At 35.1% G+C, this 11,593-nt stretch overlaps 1 long non-coding RNA gene across 1 annotated transcript; it reads left to right on the top strand.

Moving 5' to 3' along the window:
- Window positions 1–3,375: 3,375 nt before the first annotated feature.
- Window positions 3,376–10,887, top strand: LOC127440432 (uncharacterized). The gene is made up of 4 exons (XR_007897131.1): window positions 3,376–3,556; window positions 5,810–5,916; window positions 7,357–7,692; window positions 10,424–10,887. It is a non-coding gene; the product is annotated as an uncharacterized LOC127440432 (long non-coding RNA).
- The last annotated feature ends 706 nt before the right edge of the window (window positions 10,888–11,593 follow it).

Below are 11,593 nucleotides of genomic sequence, written 5' to 3' on the forward strand. Positions count from 1 at the left end.
TACTATACTATACTATATACTGTACTATACTATATACTGTACTATACAGTACTACTCCTTTACTATACTATACTATACTATACTATATACTGTACTATACTATATACTGTACTATACAGTACTACTCCTTTACTATACTATACTATACTATACTATACTATATACCGTACTATACTATATACTGTACTATACAGTACTACTCCTTTACTATACTATACTATACTATACTATATACTGTACTATTCTATATACTGTACTATACAGTACTACTTCTTTACTATACTATACTATGCTACACTTTAGTATATTACACTATTACTTTACCATACTGTGCCATGCTCTACCATACTATATTATGCTATGCTATGCTGTACTATACTATACACTATACTATACTATACTATAATATACTATACTAAATTATACTATACTATATCATGCAATGCTATACTACTGCTGTGCTATACTATTCTGTACGATGCCATACTACACTAAACTACTACTTTACTCATACTACACATTGCGATATTATACTCTTTTCTATTATACTACTACTTTACTATACTATACCATGCTATATTATACTACTACTATGCTATACCTTACTTTATTACTACTTTAATATACCATTCAATACTACACTATAACTGTACAATACTATACCATGCTACATTATACAGTACTACACCATTACTTTACCACACTATGCCATGCTATACCAGACTATACTGTTTTATGCTATGCTATACTACTTCTTTACTATACTATACTATACCATACTATATCATAATATACTTTACTACAACTCTACAATATCATACTATACCTTGCTATACTATACTCAACTTTACTATACCATAACCATACCATATTGTGCTATACAATGCTACTGTATATTATACTATAAAGAAGCCGCAGAAGTTGTTTAAGGAGTGAAGCAATTCTGTAGTTTGTTTATATTGAAACACTCTGGATATGCACATTTAACCATATTCTTTGAAGATCTTTAAATTCCATTACTGCATTTTGACTGTCAATATTGTACGTGTTTGTATACACGTGTCTGGCTTCATTTATTGTCAGTTGTCCATTAGGAAGATTATGATACAATATCCCCTCCCGATTATCACATTCCAGACTCAGGTTGTAATGGTGACATGAAGCCATAATGATGACCCAGTCAGTGCAATAACTTCGTCTTTGGTATACTAACCAGTGTTTGTTGACAAGAGTACATGTAACACAGTCATATTAAAACCAAATAAAAAGAGAAGAGAATTAAAGGATGGAGAAAATGCTCTGGAAAACAAGTGTGCTCTTAGATACTTGAGTGATATTAACTGATAAAGACACCCCTGATCATTCTGCACAGATCCAGAACAAATCCTTTGAAGTTACAGTATATAAAGTCCCTTCCTTGCATTTAGATTCATTGTGTACAGTAACTTACATACTATTTCTCTCATAGTTCAGTGCCCAGAGTAAACAGACACACAGTATGTGTATTATATTTTTCTGTTGCTTTTATGTCATGACTAAATTCAAGAACATGAGAGCTCTTCCTTAAGTGAGGGAGTCCGTATAAACCCTTTTTGCTCACATCGCAGCCTAACGACAAATGGTCATTACTGTAGAGCTCAATAGTTTCATAATTCCACAATTCCTAGAACTATTAATGAGAGCTGCATGCAGTCAGTGATAACTTACAGTAATGTTTGCTCTTCCCTGTGTATATCATCATAAGAAAGATTTCTTCTGCTGCTGCATACCATATTTTCGGTTATTCTGTTGGGAGCCGAAGAGGCAATAAATTGACAACAGACATTTTTGCAGCGGTGTGCTGGCCAACAAACTGGGGGTTTTCAGAGGTATTACACCGAAAATGCCCACGCTGCAGATATAATTTTACTAAACACAGTTTCTGTCTAACATTTGAATAAAAAAAAAAAAAATAGAATAAATGAAACTATCATTTATAGATTCAATACAGTACCTAAAACATATCCAAAAAAAATTGAACACATTTTTGTAACTGCACAAAGACAAAACACTGTATGAATTATAAGATAATTCTTACTTTTTAATTTAATTTTATATACAGTACTGTACAAAAGTCTCAGGCATAACATTTTATTCAAAAACATTTGTCTTAAGATGGTTATTTATATCTTTAGCTTTATTGTGTCAATAGGAAATATAAATGTTAGACTCACAAACATCTCTTTTGCAAATAGAATAGAATAGAAGAACAGGGAGCCCTGCACCAGATGGCATGGCCCCCACAGAGCCCCCCATTGAACAACGAGTCAGTCTGGGATTGCATGAGGAGACAGAAGCAATTAAGACAGCCTAAATAGATAGAAGAACTGTGGCGAATTCTCCAAGAAGCTTGGAACATCTTATCTGCCAACAACCAAGAAAAACTGTGTCCAGGTTTTTATGTTTACTGGACTTTGTAAGACATTAAGTGATAAATGAAAACTATATATGGCATTATTTCTGAAGACATCCTCACTATGCAACATTTTCCCAAGTGCCTAAAACTTCCCAAGTGCTTTGTTCCATATTGCTGCACATTTTGCAGATGAACTATTGTGTTACCCCAGTGGTGGGGTAAGATGAATATTTTCATAATTTTTTATTTTGTGCTATGACAACTAAATTAGCAAGTGTTTTGAATTATTTCCCTTGATAATAAATTGGATCATCCTGTACATGCTAAATGTATTTCTAAATGTTACAATTTACAGTAAGAGTAAATTCACATTGTTCTTAAGGGGGGCATCTTACCCCATCTTCCCCTACATGTTGACACATTGTAAAGATAACAAACAATCATAAATAATATTTACTTATAAGCACGAGCATTCATTCTTGCATGTTTGAAATGAGTACAAATGTGGAATTGACTTAATATTTTCAAGTTTCACACTTAAACTAATTTATTAAAAGTAGAAAGAATCTTTTCTGATATATTTACTTCATATATAAAATAAAAATATGATAATATACTTGCTATTTCAATTATTGTTTTTAAAATAATAATGAATGCAGCTTTGCCCTTTTCCTTTCTAAATGAATCTCTTCTTAAAATCAACATGCCGTTCACTACCCATTTTGCTGCCTTAATGCAAAGTATTTACCAGTGAAACAGGATAGTCAGATTTTATTGATACGGGATTGATTGGATGGTGAAAATTGGTCTCTGTATGACAATGGTTGAAAAATACAAGTGGGGTCAGTGTGCATCTTTTTTTCTTGTCCAGTAATGGGGAAAATGTTCAATATTGTTTTGTTTTTTTGTTGTTGTCAAGACTTTAAGTTTGTGTCTATACAGAAACTGACTTACAGAACTAAACCTAACCTGACAGCAACTAGCCCCGGGCAATGTCTCTCCCCTGCATGTTTTTGTATCCCTCTGGACTGATGTCTGCCCCGCGCGCTCTGAACAAGCCAATCAGATCCCGAGAACGTGTAGGGGATGATAGTGCGCGCAAGGGATTCTCAACAGTCCTGCACGCGCTGCGCACGCACTCCAGACCGTGAACTGCTATGGGTATGTGACGTTTTCATTTTATGAACATATTTTAAGTATTGTAGACTGTTTGCATAATTTCTATATCATTATAGAGGAATAGTACTGGAAAAAAAAAAAACATGCATGATTATTATAGTTTCTTTAAACAGAACACTGGTTAGGATTCTCTATGAATCCTATATGCATTATAAATATATTGTTGTAGTTTATTAAGATATCAGTCCTTTAATGGACCACCCACTCCTATTAAATCATTGGAAAATCTCTACCAAACTATATTGAGATGTCTTTTAGATACATCTTATAATCAGTCTTGTGTTCTTTTTATAGGCTAATTGTATCCATTCCACACCTATAATACCTTTTCATACTTACCTATTCATAGTTACTGAAGGGTAGCCTATAAGGTTATATCATGCATTATCATGTGTTATAATTCATTATACTTTTTGAAGGTGTAAACCTATATAATAGGTTAGTATTCTAATGTAGCCTATTTAAACTTTGGTTTTAATAAAAAAAATACAATAAAAAATTTTTTTTTATTATTATTATAAGGCAATACCCAATAAATTGAAAATGCATTACACCCACATTATAGTGTTAAAAGTAATATAATAGATAAAAAGTATATAATATAATATACACATATATTGTGTTTATTATAATCTACTTTTCTCATTATTTACTCTTATATCCGTACTTTGAGTTGTACAGTATTGCAAATGTTTGAGGTTTGCACTAAGCACAATTTACTACATCTGTATGATGTTTATGTGACAAAAAAAAAAAAAAAAAAAAAAAAAAACAGCTTTAAGCTTGATAATACAATATGATACTTAGTGTGTGCATATAGTGGTTGTGTTGACTGCAAACATTGTGGAGATAATTGGCCTGATATGCGTATTCATTTTTAGAGCTTTTTGTTCAAAGGTGCTTCAGTCAAGTGCATAAACAGCACACAATAATTTATCAGCTGTTTGCGAGTGGACTGATCAGCTCTAGTATTGATCTGTGTCTTTTTCAACACGAGCAGGATTTCCTTTGGGATGTGCCACGATGGGCTGTATTTCATTTGATTGTTAACTTTATAACAATCTTTATAACCTTTTTGAAATAGGTTATTCTAACGTTATTTTATACGATTATATGTTACAAGCTCATTTTTATGTAACCCTTCCACATTAAATCAGATATTAATCTCTTTTTCAAAGTCAGAAATTCCCCCTCTTATGGTTAGCAACATATAGGTAGTTGACACACATTGTCAAAATCAACATTTTAGGTTAAAATATACAGTTTGTATATGATAGAATAGAGTATGTCTTTGGTATTTTAATATTCTTTTTAATTATACAAGTATTACTTATAGTTCCTAAATTAGTATTGAATAATTATATAAACCAAAAAAAAAAAAAAAAAAAAAAAATTCACAGTATTCTTTAACCCTTAAATGCATTGCCAAACGTTATTCCATACCTCAGGTCTTTAGAGACCCGGCACGTATATCTATCACAGATGAATCTACAAGCCCAGATAGAGTCACATTTTTAAAACATTTTCAAGACAATTAGAAAATAGTAGAATAGAATATATTCTGATATATTTTGACACATTATTTTTCATATATCAAAGAGATGATGCAACTAATATAGAGCAGGATTCATGACTTCCACACTGAAATTTCATGAGACGCAACTGGCTGTCAAACACATATTGAGCTACAAATGAAATAGGCTACACAGAAGCTACATATAGGTATTTTATTATGCACTTTCTGAGTCTAAATAGATGCACAAATTGCATAATTTCAGTACCCAAATGCCAATAGCCAAATCATACAGTTCATGTGTTAAACTTGCTATAGTTTACTTCCACACTATTTCTTCATCAAATAACAATGTCAAATGTAAATCAAGTCAGTCACTGAAACATCAGCGCCACCTTGAGTAACAATTAGCATGTATAAAATGGATGTGTACATGCATATGGTATACTAATAATTCACCATTGTAATACAGAAAATTAATGTGATATAGTAGTCATTTGTATAAATATAGTCCTCATTTGTCTTGCTTTAAACAAATAAATAAATATAATTGATGAAATAATCATAAACAGATGATTTATGGAGGTGCAAAAATGACCCTATACACTTTTTTGTAATTAAGCAGTTATAAAATATATATTTGTTTGCAATTTTGTTGCATTATTTTATTTTATTTTATTTTATTTATTTATTTATTTTTATTTTTTTATTTTACGATTCAGAAGAGAGGGGTTGAGGAATACCAAAGAGGTGCGGGCATATAACTCCAAAACATGGATGACTAAAGGGAGTGGAATGAGGTCCCGGCCCAGGTCACTTAAGACCCGAAGTATGTATTTAAAGGGTTAAAGTAACTTACAGTTCTGTTTAAGTACCATAATTTTTATACACTTTCATATGGTAATCATACACTACCATGGTATTTACTGCACTTCAAAATACCTTGGTATTACCATCTGATCCCAGTACTACACCGCGGTACTTATAATTGCAAGTGGTGCTATTGACGTTCTTCCAAGTAATTATATCAGGCCATTTGTTAACATGGCAGAGCTTTGTCTATATGTCCTTCTTTTCTAAAGTTGTATTTATAGATGTCCTCTGACCTGCCGTTAACCCTATAGATATTATGGTAACAATTTATAATAATGGTCTGTCATTAATAGGTAACTATGCAGGATATAATGCAGAACAAATGAGTAGTACTACATTAACACATTAGTTACTACTATTAACTAATATGAAAGGACGATTAACTAATCAGTAAGTAATAGCAAACTGATGACTGAGGTAGTTCACTGTTAGGTAATCAATAATTACTGAATTTAATTTGCCTCATTGATAGCTAATAACTATGGCTTATTAAAAAATTACTATGAATTAATTACTAATCAGAACATTAACATGCATCTAAAATGTGAATGATTATGTTGATCATGAAATGCGCCTTCAAAGAAACATGCGCCTCACGTGTGTTCTTTGTGGAAATTAATTTACAAATTAATTTATGTTACGATTCATAAATTAATTTCCACAAAGAATGCACGTGAGGTGCATATTTCTCTGATGGCACATTTCATGATCTTGTTCACAAAAAACATAATCATTCACATTTTAGTCACATGTTAATGTTGTGATTAGTAATTAATTAGTAGTTATTTTAAATTAACCATAGTTAGTTAATAGTTCTTAATGTAATTATTGATAACCTAACAGTGAACTACCTCAGTCATCAGTTCACTATTACTTACTGATTAGTTAATCGTGTTTCCATATTAGTAAATAGTAGTAACTAAAGTGTTAATGTAGTAGTACTCATTTGTCCTGCATTAATTCCTGCATAGTTACCTATTAATGATAGACCATTATTATAAAGTGTTACCATTATTATTAACTAGTCTTGGGAAGCCACAGCTGTCTCTTAGATTGGAATCAGCTGTCAGCATACATATCTCTTCCTCATAAAGTCAAAGGAAGGGAATTGCACGTGCAGAGCCGGTATTTACTGTTTATCTCATGATTAAAATGGGATGGAATTATGTGAGTGTTGAGAAAACCATCCTGTCAAAAAGATTACAAACTGTTTCCTTAATATCAAATGTGAAGGAAGTTTTAATAGAGCAGAATTCAGTATCAGATTTACTCAGCCCTTGATCTGATGTAGTGAAGAGGTAGTCTGATTTAGTTCACTTTTATGTGGCCATTATTGATCCACAATGTTTTAAGATCCTCATGGACCTTACCAACCTGTCTTTCCCTTTATTCACAGAGCACTGTTTCCTGTCACATTACGGCTGGACAGCAGCTTTTCTCTGTCCGAGCTTCCTTTACCCCTGACGACATGTTCCCTAGCTGCTGAGGACACCTGAATATGATGCCACACAAGCAATTAGCCACAGAAGAGCGTGTCACGGCATGCTTGTTTTCTGGCTGGAGTTTATTTAAACCGGTAGTGGCACGTCTGTTTGTGCGCAGCACATGATGTGGACCTCTCAGCTGTGTGTAGTTTGCAGAAAGTTTCCTCTGATGGTTTTACTTTGACAGCTGGGTTCCCTGCCTGGACTTCCTGTGTCCTGCTTGATTTCTCCTCGCATTTACTTGTGAGGTAAGAAAACTTCTGATGTCACATTCCCAGTCATCCCAGAAGAAATGTGTTTTGCTCAGAGGTTGCTCTGTCATAGCTCATAAGACTTCAAGGAATATTCAATTCCTTTGTTCAATTCAAGTGTAGCTCAATCAACAGCATTTGTGGCATAATGTTGATTACCATAAAAATTTATTTCGACTCGTCCATCGTTTTCTTTAAAAAAAAAAAAAAGCAAAAATCAAGGTTATATTGAGGTGGGGGGGGCCTGGGTAGCTCAGTGGAAAAAGACGCTGGCTACCACCCCTGGAGTTCGCTAGTCCGCTAGTTCGAATCCCAAGGCGTGCTGAGTGACTCCAGCCAGGCTTCTTAAGCAACCAAATTGACCTGGTTGCTAGGGAGGGTAGAGTCACGTAGGGTAACCTCTTCGTGGTCGCTATAATGTGGTTTGTTCTCGGTGGAGTGCGTAGTGAGTTGAGCATGGATGCCACGGTGGATGGCATGAAGCCTCCACACATGCTATGTCTCCATGGCAATGTGCTCAACAAGCCACGTGATAAGATGCGCGGGTTGGCGGTCTCAGATGCGGAGGCAACTGGGATTCGTCCTCCGCCACCCGGATTGAGGCGAATCACTACACGACCATGAGGACTTGAAGCACACTGGGAATTGGGCATTCCAAATTAGGGAGAAAAGGGGAAAAATCCCCCCCAAAAGGTTATATTGAGGCACTCACAATGAAAGTGAATGGGGCCAATATGTAAATATTAAAATACACACTGTTTCAAAAGTATAGCCACAAAACAATATGTGTTATCATGATTTTTGTGTGATAAATTCACTTACTAACCTTTTCTGTGTAAAGTCATATCCAATTTTACAACTTTGTTGCCATCATGATTTAATCTCAACAAAGCCTAAAACCCTAAAATGACTGTGAAAATTACGATTTAAACAACTTTTCTGCTTTTAAACCCTCCAAGAATTGGCCACATTCACTTCCATTGTAAGTGCCTCATTGTAACACAGATTATTTTCTTTTTTTTTAAAGAAAAGGAAAATAAATGTTTGTGGTAATCAACATTATGCTACATATGCTGTTGATTGATTTTAACTTGTATTCAACCTGGAATATTCCTTTAATGGAGTTCTCAGATATGGTTTATAGTGGTTGACTGATATGGGTTTTTTAATGGCCGATGCTGATATCCAGAGTGCAGGGTGGCCGATACAATGCCGATATGTCACACAATTTAATATAGTAAATAACATAAATATAAAATGTATAGGCCTACGGTGTGAATGGCCCATAACTCGTCCGTTCGCGTGTGTCTGTGAGTGAGACCGTGAAACGAGTTCGGTAGGCCTGTTTATTTTTTCATTCATACAAACCCAAACCCCAAGTCCTACTTGAAAAACTGACCCAAATCCGAACCCGACCCCAAACCCATCGGGTTCTCAGGTCCCATCGGGCCCGGGTTGCAGACCTCTAAATCTGCCTAATAAACCTTATATCATACTCCCCTGTGAGATATTTTTTCATTTTCTTTCTTTTTTTCTTTTTTTTTTTTTGCAAAAAAACAACAAATCGTTCAATTCTGGTGACTTTGAGATAAGCATTTATTTATTTACTCGAGTATGAGAAGCATTCATGAAACTACTGGCTAAAGCATTTCTTCCAGTAACCATTTAGAACAGTCGCATTTTCGCGCTAAAAAAGCAAAATGCACCATAGCGAATAGAGCAGAACGCAAGTGTTTCGTGATGCATTTTTATCAGTTGAAGAAGTTCTTTTTAACTTGTCACAGCATCTAAAAATGCAGCGCTCCCATGAGAGATGCTAAAAACACAGTGAAACGTGACACAGTTGTCAAAAGACATCCATCTAGCGAATGTTTACATTGAAAACGATTGAAAAACAGCGCGAGCGGACGCAAAAACACGTTCGGTTTGAACAGCCCCTTGTTCACATGCCACAGCACTAACTGAAGTTTCTCAAAGTTACCTCTCAAAAAGACAGCCTTTTGTTTCAATTGATTGTAGGAACATTTCCACTGTATCAAGTGCTGTTTGTTCTCTGTGTTCGTAAATATCCTGATACTGTTTTACTGTGTGAGAAACTGCTCCAAGTGATTCAGTGAGAGAGCGCTCTGAATGAATTGTACTGAATCACGAATAAATTCAGACCATTTTGCGAGCCCATTTGGCCAATTCACTGAAAAGAACCGACTCAAAATAATTATTCATTAGAAAACTAGGCATTTCTAGTTCTTTTAAACAGCCAACAGAAATACGGGACACATTTCATGATTGGTGAAATATTCTGAGAGTAAATATTTCTCAGCTCAGTCGGAGCGCTCATGGTACGCACAGTGCGTGCGGCCGTACAGCTGCAGGCACCACTGATTGTAGTAACAAGATGGCACGTAACAACAAAACGAACCACGACTGGTCATTTACACGTCTCAGACACTTCACATGCAAGCATGCGATTTTCGGCACCCTCAAGAAACAAATCAGCCAAATGGCCGATAATTAAAAAAGTCAGAATATCGGCCAATTTATCGGCCTCGACGATATATCGGTCGACCACTAATGGTTTATTTATGTTTTACCGATGTTCATCGTGTTTCATCGATGTTTCGCCTCAGGTTAAAACAAAGTAGACAGAAATTTAGACATTTGAATTGTCAGATTTATTTGGTCTTGTAGTCTGATGAGAAATATTTTAGTTTTGCTTTTTTCATTGCAGACTTTGGGACCTGGCAAATCATTTTCCAGAAGAAACATCTCCATTTAATCTAACTTCCATCTAGGAGAAACAACTGAAATAATAAAGAGATCACCCTGGACCAAATTCATCTTGGAACTTAGAAACTGAGACAACAGTTGACATACTTTGAGATAAAAGAGCTATAAAAGTAATGTGGGTAGCATAGTATTGATTATTTAGTCTTGGAAGAATTTCTTGGGAAATGTTTGAGTTCATATAGAGATCTCAAATTTTCTTCATTGCAGACTTTTGGGACTTGGCAAATCTGAACACAGTTCAAAGGAAAATAAAACTCTAGAGGAGACCTATGTGAGATTACTGGGGTCTTTTTCTCAAGGGAAAACATCTGAGAAGCAGGAGACCTCAACAAATGTCTCTATTGCCATCTAGGAGAAGCAACTGAGATTATATAATAAAGAGATCTCACTGGACACATTTATTCTCGGAACGGTAAAGATGACTAAAAGCCCTTTGATAGAGTACGAGCTGCAGTCTCTGGCTCCTGTCTTGGACCCCGGAGCCACCGCAGGGCTCCTGCTGGTCGCTGACATCGAACAGATCACAGCCATGTGTTTTGTCGGGCTCCTGATGGTTTTTTTAGTTTTCCTGCTGGTTCGTTGTTCCCGGATTCTTCTGGATCCCTACAGCAGCATGCCGTCCTCGTCATGGTCTGACCAGAAAGACGGTTTGGAGAGGGGACAGTTTGATTATGCACTTGTGTAGTTGCACACTTGCAAACATTCTGTGCTTTTGGGATATTAGTCTAATAAAGACGCTTTAAAAAAAGAAAAAGAGATTTATTCTACAAAACACAGTTCGCTCCAGGATTTCAACTCAAGCTGAGGGTTATTTGTTTTTGTAGCTCACATAGGAGCACTATTTGTTTAGCTCACAGGGTCTTGCATCATAAGCTTAGTTTCCATCCAAGTTACGAATTTAATTTATGCCAAAAAAACATAATAATATAAAATTATATCCAAATAAAGTCGCGTTTCCATCTCAAGTGTTCAAAAGAACAAAATAGCCACTTCTGGTGAAATTGCAGCCACTGTGACTCTTTTATTAATAAAATAGTGACAAATACAGTCTAGAAGAACACGTGTCATGTCTGGGAGCGAAAGTGCGTCAAACAGTTCTGGGAGCGCTCTA

The sequence above is a fragment of the Myxocyprinus asiaticus genome, chromosome 5, assembly GCF_019703515.2.
Source record: "Myxocyprinus asiaticus isolate MX2 ecotype Aquarium Trade chromosome 5, UBuf_Myxa_2, whole genome shotgun sequence".
Taxonomy (NCBI): Eukaryota; Metazoa; Chordata; class Actinopteri; order Cypriniformes; family Catostomidae; genus Myxocyprinus; species Myxocyprinus asiaticus.